The sequence below is a fragment of the Oncorhynchus keta genome, chromosome 32 (assembly GCF_023373465.1).
Source record: "Oncorhynchus keta strain PuntledgeMale-10-30-2019 chromosome 32, Oket_V2, whole genome shotgun sequence".
Classification (NCBI taxonomy): domain Eukaryota; kingdom Metazoa; phylum Chordata; class Actinopteri; order Salmoniformes; family Salmonidae; genus Oncorhynchus; species Oncorhynchus keta.
This window is the reverse complement of record NC_068452.1, coordinates 20,851,874-20,861,731: the sequence shown is the minus strand read 5'-3', so window position 1 is coordinate 20,861,731 and position 9,858 is coordinate 20,851,874. Positions and strand designations below refer to the sequence as shown.

General features: G+C 41.4%; 1 pseudogene; it reads left to right on the top strand.

The window, feature by feature from the left end:
- The first annotated feature begins 3,680 nt into the window (after positions 1–3,680).
- Positions 3,681–7,096, top strand: LOC127914484 (heat shock 70 kDa protein-like; annotated as a pseudogene).
- The last annotated feature ends 2,762 nt before the right edge of the window (positions 7,097–9,858 follow it).

Here is a 9,858-nt window from a genome sequence, read left to right as displayed (position 1 = left end):
GTTGTGTACTGAAGTCCACAAGTGAAGGGAAAAGCTGAGAGGAGGAAAGCTTGTAGATGCGAGAATGAATTTTACAACAAGTAAAGTGATAATGCTCAATGTGGCTGCTATGAAATTTAACTGTGTGTGTGTGTGATCAGGGGTGTATTCATTCTGCCGATTCTGTTGCAAAATATTTCTTAAACAGAACGAAATGGGGCGGGACCAACCTGAATTTATTTGTCCAATAGAAACTTTTGAAATGTTTTGCAACTATTTGGACTAAAGATTACACCCCAGATCAGCTAGATGCTGGCAATAGTGTGCAAGGTGGGATTGAATGTGTCTCTGCCTGTCACCTTGATCACTCCAATTTGTCTCTCGACCTGTGCACCTACGGTATAAACTTTCATTTCTAGGCTATAGGTTGTAGCAATCTCTTGATTGGTATTGGGAAAATTTCAGTATCATGTAGTAGCCTAAACCTATTGATGTTACATTGAGCTGGGTGAATGGTAATATGAATGACAGTCATCCAATATGCTGTAATCGAAATAAGGCCATGGTAACAAAACAAAATCCTCCATAATTTTGCATGGCACTGCTGTGTATATAGTGTGAAGGGTGTCCTCATCTAGTAGTTGCATTCTGATATGGTAAGGCGACTTAAAGTGCGTGAAATCATAGTATTTTACTGTCAGCCATTGTTGCCATTAATGCTCAATCAGACCACCAGAGGCCATCTTTGAGCACCTCTACACTCATAAGTATCCAGGGCTGAATACTTATGTACATTTTTTATACATTTTTATTTATCTGTTATTTTACCAGGTATGTTGACTGAGATCACATTCTCGTTTGCAGCAACGACCTGGGTAATAGTTACAGGGGAGAGGAGGGAGATTAATGAGCAAATTGTCAACTGGGGATTATTAGGTGACCATGATGGTTTGAAGGTCAAATTGGGAATTTAGCCAGGACACCGGGGTTAACACCCCTACTCTTACGATAAGTGCCATGGGATCTTTAATGACCTCAGAGAGTCAGGACACCCGTTTAACATCCCATCCAAAAGATGGCACCCTACGCAGGGCAATGTCCCCAATCACTGCCCTGGGACATTGAGATATATCTTTTTTTTAGACCAGAGGAAAGAGTGCCTCCTACTGGCCCTCCAACACCACTTCCAGCAGCATCTGGTCTCCCATCAAGGGACTGACCAGGACCAACCCTGCTGAGCTTCAAAAGCAAGCCAGCAGTGGTATGCAGGGTGGTAAGCTGCTAGCGAAATAAGCTATTTCTGTTTTTATTTTTAATAAATATGAGACTATTTAAAAAATATATGTTTTTGCTTTGCCATTATGAGGTATTGTGTGTTGACTGATGATGAAAAAAATTATGTCATACATTTTTAGAACCTATTATACCTCATAATAACAAAGCAAAAACATATATATTTTTTAAATTTGTCTCATTTTTATTAAAAATAAAAACAGAAATACCTTATTTATATAGGTATTCAGCCCTGATGACGAAAAAATAATTTCATACATTTTTAGAATAAGGCTGTAATGTAACAAATTGTGGAAAAAGTCAAGGGGTCTGAATACTTTCTGAATGCAATGCATATTAGCAAATACTTTAGCTACCATTTGTGGTTTTTGTAATTAAAATTCACAGGAGAATGTCACAAGGAGTTCACATTTGCTTAGCATTAACAAGATATCCTCATGATGGGGATATCATGGAGATATCTTGTTTTTGGTAAGCAAATGTGAACTGATAGGCCATCAGTATGGAATAGGGTAGACTAGAATGGTTTAGAACAGAATAACATTGACTAGAATAGAATAGATGTGTCTTAACACTTAGTACTTATTTATGTAATAAGAAAGACTCCTCTGAATACAAGCAATTGAACTGGAGTTTCACATTTACTCAAACTAGTTAGTACCAGAATAACATAGAACAATACTGCGCATGACCAAGGGCGCTCCATCCTTAAAGGGGACATCAGTAATTAACAGAACATAACAATAGAGAAGGATTAGCCAGTGTGTTCATCATTTGTCTTTCATTTAACAATTAATACTGGATATCTTAAATAGTCTGGTTTAAATACAACAAAAATGATCTTCCCTGGAGGCACATTAACTTGTGGGGAGTTGCACATACCACTTGTGCAGTAGGCACTCAATTCTCTTACAATACATGTCTATTAGTGTTCATAGAGGGCATGCTGTCCGGTCCTCTGGCAGTCTCTATGGGGTGCCACAGGGTTCAATTCTCGGGCCGACTCTTTTCTCTGTATATATCAATGATGTTGCTCTTGCTGCGGGCGATTCCCTGATCCACCTCTACGCAGACGACACCATTCTATATACTTTCGGCCCGTCATTGGACACTGTGCTATCTAACCTCCAAACGAGCTTCAATGCCATACAACACTCCTTCCGTGGCCTCCAACTGCTCTTAAACGCTAGTAAAACCAAATGCATGCTTTTCAACCGATCGCTGCCTGCACCCGCATGCCCGACTAGCATCACCAAACTGGATGGTTCCGACCTTGAATATGTGGACACCTATAAGTACCTAGGTGTCTGGCTAGACTGCAAACTCTCCTTCCGGACCCATATCAAACATCTCCAATCGAAAATCAAATCAAGAGTCGGCTTTCTATTCCGCAACAAAGCCTCCTTCACTCACGCTGCCAAGCTTACCCTAGTAAAACTGACTATCCTACCGATCCTCGACTTTGGCGATGTCATCTACAAAATTGCTTCCAACACTCTACTCAGCAAACTGGATGCAGTTTATCACAGTGCCATCCATTTTGCCACTAAAGCACCTTATACTACCCACCACTGCGACTTGTATGCTCTAGTCGGCTGGCCCTCGCTACATATTCGTCGCCAGACCCACTGGCTCCAGGTCATCTACAAGGCCATGCTAGGTAAAGCTCCGCCTTATCTCAGTTCACTGGTCACGATGGCAACACCCATCCGTAGCACGCGCTCCAGCAGGTGTATCTCACTGATCATCCCTAAAGCCAACACCTCATTCGGCCGCCTTTCGTTCCAGTACTCTGCTGCCTGTGACTGGAACGAATTGCAAAAATCGCTGAAGTTGGAGACGTTTATCTCCCTCACCAACTTCAAACATCAGCTATCTGAGCAGCTAACCGATCGCTGCAGCTGTACATAATCTATTGGTAAATAGCCCACCCATTTTCACCTACCTCATCCCCACAGTTTTATTTATTTACTTTTCTGCTCTTTTGCACACCAATATCTCTCTCTACCTGTACATGATCATCTGATCATTTATCACTCCAGTGTTTATCTGCAATATTGTAATTATTCGCCTACCTCCTCATGCCTTTTGCACACATTGTATATAGACTCCCTTTTTTTCTACTGTGTTATTGACTTGTTAATTGTTTACTCCATGTGTAACTCTGTGTTGTCTGTTCACACTGCTATGCTTTATCTTGGCCAGGTCGCAGTTGCAAATGAGAACTTGTTCTCAACTAGCCTACCTGGTTAAATAAAGGTGAAATAATTTTTTATTTTTTATTCATTAGTGAGAAAACAACGTATAGACTGACATCTCGTGAACTGTTGAGGAACTTCAATGTGGCCGATAGACTGAAATGTCGACTGAATAAGGTTGAACCGGATGCTGTTTCATTTGTGTTGAAATTTGAATCATTAACGGTTTTTGATCATTTTAATCAATACAAATAATGGTTTCACTATTAGTGTGCTGTGTGTGTGCGTTCTGGACAGGTCTCCGCGCCTCTCGAACGCTCTGGAATAACGAGAACGTTCATTTGCATACGCCTCGCAGCCTGCGTCATTGCACAGGAATGCTGCGCTCTCTTGAGCAATGCAGTCGGAGAGTTCGAGAAATGGCTAGAAATCATGAGTGCTATTTTTTAGGTAATGGGGATGGTATATATTCTGGTACATTCAGTACCAGTACATTCAGATTCAAACATCGACTCAACGAGAATACTAAAGGGAAAAGAAAGCAAGAAAAGAGAAGAGATACGTTCAACAGACCTCTACATTCATAAACTGTAAGTAAAGGGGAATTAATTCAGGACCCTATTTTTATAATGGCTGTGACAGTTATAAACTTGATAGAATAAACAATGATGCTTTGTTGGTTGTGTGGACATAGCTGATTTAGCTATAACATTATGCCAGAATATTTGGTTAACTAATAAAGTAATAATATTATAAACATATAATATTATAATAATATTCATTGGACAGACTATGCCTACATTTTTTTTGTAGCATATTATTATTTTATTGTAATTAGTTATTTGTTCATCATTGCTCTAATTCTGTGAAGATAACACAATATTATTCAGGAGTGTTCATAGAAAACATGGAGGCCTGTTGTGAAAATAGTTTCTCTGTAATAGATTAGTAGAAATGATTGTGTCTAACACTAATATATAACACAAACATTGACAACAGTGTTGTTTTCAGACCTGGGTTCAAATGCTTATTATTGTTTTTCAAGGACTTTAAAATACCAGTACATTTTGAAATATAAGTAGTTGAATATTGGAATGTGTTTGGAAATACATTTGGAAAGTATTACCATGTATTTGAAAATATTCAAATACACAGACAAGTGTATTTTAAAATGAAAATATTTAAATATTCCATGCATTTGAACCCAGGATTGTTTGTTCCAAGGTGTATTTGAAATGTATTTGGAGATAAGTATTTGAAAATAGTTAAAATAGTATTTCAATAAAATGATTTGAAAATACTTTAAATAGAAGTGGCCACATTATTTGAAAATACTCAAATACACAGAAAATAAGAATTAGAAATACTTAAATACGCATGTATTTGAACTCAGGTCTGGTTGTTATTCAAGTATATTTATGCTAACATCTCTGTTGGTGGAGATTGTCATTACTTGCACCTAGGTTTTCGTAGAATAATATAAATTTCTAAAATATTATTTAATTCATTTGTAGGCAACTAACTCCAAACCATCAAGATGTCATCAGCTAAAGGCCCGTCTATCGGCATTGACCTGGGCACCACCTACTCCTGTGTGGGGGTGTTCCAGCATGGCAAAGTGGAGATCATCGCCAACGACCAGGGCAACAGGACCACACCCAGCTATGTGGCCTTCACAGACACTGAGAGACTTATCGGAGACGCAGCAAAGAACCAGGTGGCCATGAACCCCAACAACACCGTTTTCGACGCCAAACGCCTGATTGGCCGAAAGTTCAACGATCAGGTCGTGCAAGCCGACATGAAGCACTGGCCCTTCAAGGTGGTCAGCGACGGAGGAAAGCCTAAAGTTCAGGTCGATTACAAAGGTGAGAACAAATCCTTCAACCCAGAGGAGATCTCCTCCATGGTCCTGGTGAAGATGAGGGAGATCGCTGAGGCTTACCTGGGCCAGAAGGTGTCCAATGCAGTCATCACAGTCCCTGCCTACTTCAACGATTCACAGAGACAGGCCACTAAGGACGCTGGAGTGATCGCTGGGCTGAATGTGCTGAGGATCATCAACGAGCCCACGGCGGCAGCCATCGCCTACGGCATGGACAAAGGCATGTCCAGGGAACGCAACGTCCTGATTTTTGACCTGGGTGGGGGCACTTTTGACGTGTCCATCCTGACCATCGAGGATGGGATCTTTGAGGTGAAGGCCACAGCTGGAGACACTCACCTGGGCGGGGGAGGATTTTGACAACCGCCTGGTCAGTCACTTTGTGGAGGAGTTCAAGAGGAAACACAAGAAGGACATCAGCCAGAACAAGCGGGCTCTGAGGAGGCTGAGGACAGCCTGCGAGAGGGCCAAGAGAACACTGTCCTCCAGCTCCCAGGCCAGCATTGAGATTGACTCTCTTTTTGAGGGCATCGACTTCTACACCTCCATCACCAGGGCTCGTTTTGAGGAAATGTGTTCCGACCTCTTCAGGGGAACCCTGGAGCCTGTGGAGAAAGCCCTCGGGGATGCCAAGATGGACAAGGCCCAAATTCACGACGTCGTCCTGGTCGGAGGCTCCACCCGGATCCCCAAGGTCCAGAAGCTCCTGCAGGACTTTTTCAACGGCCGAGAGCTAAACAAGAGCATCAACCCAGACGAGGCGGTGGCCTACGGCGCTGCCATCCAGGCGGCCATCTTGTCTGGCGACAAGTCTGAGAACGTTCAGGACCTGCTGCTGCTGGATGTGGCTCCCCTGTCCCTGGGCATCGAAACCGCCGGAGGGGTCATGACCGCCCTGATCAAACGCAACACCACCATCCCATCCAAACAGACCCAGACCTTCACCACTTACTCCGACAACCAGCCCGGGGTCACGATCCAGGTCTACGAGGGAGAGAGAGCCATGACCAAGGACAACAACCTCCTGGGGAAGTTTGAGCTCTCTGGGATCCCCCCTGCCCCACGAGGAGTCCCTCAGATCGAGGTGACCTTTGACATCGACGCCAACGGCATTCTGAACGTATCAGCGGTGGACAAGAGCACGGGCAAAGAGAACAAGATCACCATCACCAACGACAAGGGCCGGCTCAGCAAAGAGGATATTGAGAGGATGGTGCAGGACGCTGACAAATACAAAGCTGAGGATGACGCACAGAGGGAGAAGATAGCTGCCAAGAACTCCCTGGAGTCGTACGCCTTCAATATGAAGAGCGGCGTGGAGGACGACAACATGAAAGGCAAGATCAGCCAGGAGGACAAAAAGAAAGTGGTGGACAGGTGCGACCAGACCATTTCCTGGTTGGAGAACAACCAGCTGGGCGACAAAGAGGAGTATGAGCATCAGCTAAAGGAGCTGGAGAAAGTATGCCAGCCTATCATTACCAAGCTGTACCAGCAGGGAGGGATGCCCACAGGTTGCTGTGGAGATCAGGCACAGGCCAGCTCTGGTGACAGCTCCCAAGGCCCAACCATTGAAGAGATTGACTAAAGTCAGGGATTTTTATAAAGGACTTGCATTAGTATCACTGCATACAGTTTACTATTCAGGAAATATTTTGTACTTGTAAAAACACACTGTACATCTGTTGATTCATACCATATTGCATTGCTGGACATTGCAAATAAAATGTATTTAAATATGTTTCTAGGTCTGTTGGCTGTTTTCTTGAATTCCTTCTCATCATAACACATTGATTATTCACAATACCATGAAATATTGTAAACTAGATGGCTAAACCACCAGAGAGAACAAGTGAATATACCCTAATGGCCACAATGTTTAGCTTATCAACTCTTTATTCTGCGATAACATCTGATACAATCACTATGGTCCTTCTTGGAAAAAGCAGCACAAATACATTTCTGGCACATATAAAAACAATTACAGGTCACATTTTTCCTTACTTTATACTTATTGGCATCAAGCTCAAAGAACCAAATACTGTATATTTGACTGATTTTGAAGTATTTAAAGTGGAACTGACAGCATTTGAACTACTTTGCAGATATGAAACAAACGGACAATCATAATATCAGTAAAACATATAAAATTCCCAGTTTATGCTTCAAAACCAACTTTATAAGTTTAAAAAAAAAAAGGTTCTCTTTGACTCATAATTCCATGTTGTACAGTAAGGTATTGTTGGCAGAATAGATGCATGATTAATATAATTCACCAATACCTTTCTTGGTAGTCCAAAACATATTTCTATCAGGGTGTAAATTGTGGCTGGCCTAGAACATGGTTTGCTGCCTCCACCCATTCGGGTTGCAGTGTTTCAGTTTCAATGACTTCATATTTTGAACAAAAACGGACGACTGTAAATAAGGCTGGGAATGTCAATACAATGAAACTATAAGGTGTTCACCCATACAATTATTATTTCATTCAATGAAAAACATGTTTTCAGTTCAAATGTCACAACAACCTATAGCTAAGTTGTTGTTATTTGGTGATAAATACTTTTTGATTAGGGTCGCAGCATATTATGGACATCTGCAAGTGTAGCAACAAAGGCTGGACAAATGATTGATCTATTTTGTTTTAAAACGTTAAGATGCTATATACAGCATATGAACATAAGTGGACATTATAAAGGGCATATTTATTATTTCAAATAAAACAATGGCCAGTTGTTTTGTAAAAGAAATAGCCTTTGTCTGGCGAATTTGTTGGGTGCATTGACTTCAATCATTCAAAACCTAGGAGCCTTGTGGTTCTCACCACATTCCATAGACTTACACAATAATTATGACTACACCTGGAGGACATCCTCCAACCTATCAGAGCTCTTGCAGTATGAACTAACAAGTTTTCCATACAAAGGATCTGATAATTAATTTAGTACTGAAAGCATAAGCTACAGCTAGCTAGCACTGCAGTGAGTAGTTGACTCAAAGAGAGAAAGGCAATAGTTGAAGCAGCATAGAGAGAGAGAGCTTGCTATATTTCATTAGATTTTTTCTTCTTCTTCGTCTACCTTTCACTTAGCTATTGCAGCTAATTTATTCTATCCAAAGAACCTGACTCAAACAGAGAGAAATCCTATTTATGTTAGCTAGCTGGCTAAGGCTATTCAACACTGCAACTCTTCCAAGTCAATGTAAGCTTTTGGTTTTATAAATGTATGGACACCGGGGCCCGCCGGTTTAACTGCTAAACTACTTGCTGTACACTGTAATGAGTGATTGTACACTTGGGATTGGATTGTGGGTTTACTAATGTGTTGGTTGTATTTGGTTTTGTTTTACTACAACCTTGATATGGTGACGATGTAGGTTGTGTAGCGGTTAGTGGTTATGGTGTGACGGTTTGGTAGGAGAGGTTTTTGTGCCTAGTCACAGATAGCTGTTGTGTTGTGTACTGAAGTCCACAAGTGAAGGGAAAAGCTGAGAGGAGGAAAGCTTGTAGATGCGAGAATGAATTTTACAACAAGTAAAGTGATAATGCTCAATGTGGCTGCTATGAAATTTAACTGTGTGTGTGTGTGATCAGGGGTGTATTCATTCTGCCGATTCTGTTGCAAAATATTTCTTAAACAGAACGAAATGGGGCGGGACCAACCTGATTTATTTGTCCAATAGAAACTTTTGAAATGTTTTGCAACTATTTGGACTAAAGATTACACCCCAGATCAGCTAGATGCTGGCAATAGTGTGCAAGGTGGGATTGAATGTGTCTCTGCCTGTCACCTTGATCACTCCAATTTGTCTCTCGACCTGTGCACCTACGGTATAAACTTTCATTTCTAGGCTATAGGTTGTAGCAATCTCTTGATTGGTATTGGGAAAATTTCAGTATCATGTAGTAGCCTAAACCTATTGATGTTACATTGAGCTGGGTGAATGGTAATATGAATGACAGTCATCAATATGCTGTAATCGAAATAAGGCCATGGTAACAAAACAAAATCCTCCATAATTTTGCACGGCACTGCTGTGTATATAGTGTGAAGGGTGTCCTCATCTAGTAGTTGCATTCTGATATGGTAAGGCAACTTAAAGTGCGTGAAATCATAGTATTTTACTGTCAGCCATTGTTGCCATTAATGCTCAATCAGACCACCAGAGGCCATCTTTGAGCACCTCTACACTCATAAGTATCCAGGGCTGAATACTTATGTACATTTTTATACATTTTTTATTTATCTGTTATTTTACCAGGTATGTTGACTGAGATCACATTCTCGTTTGCAGCAACGACCTGGGTAATAGTTACAGGGGAGAGGAGGGAGATTAATGAGCAAATTGTCAACTGGGGATTATTAGGTGACCATGATGGTTTGAAGGTCAAATTGGGAATTTAGCCAGGACACCGGGGTTAACACCCTACTCTTACGATAAGTGCCATGGGATCTTTAATGACCTCAGAGAGTCAGGACACCCGTTTAACATCCCATCCAA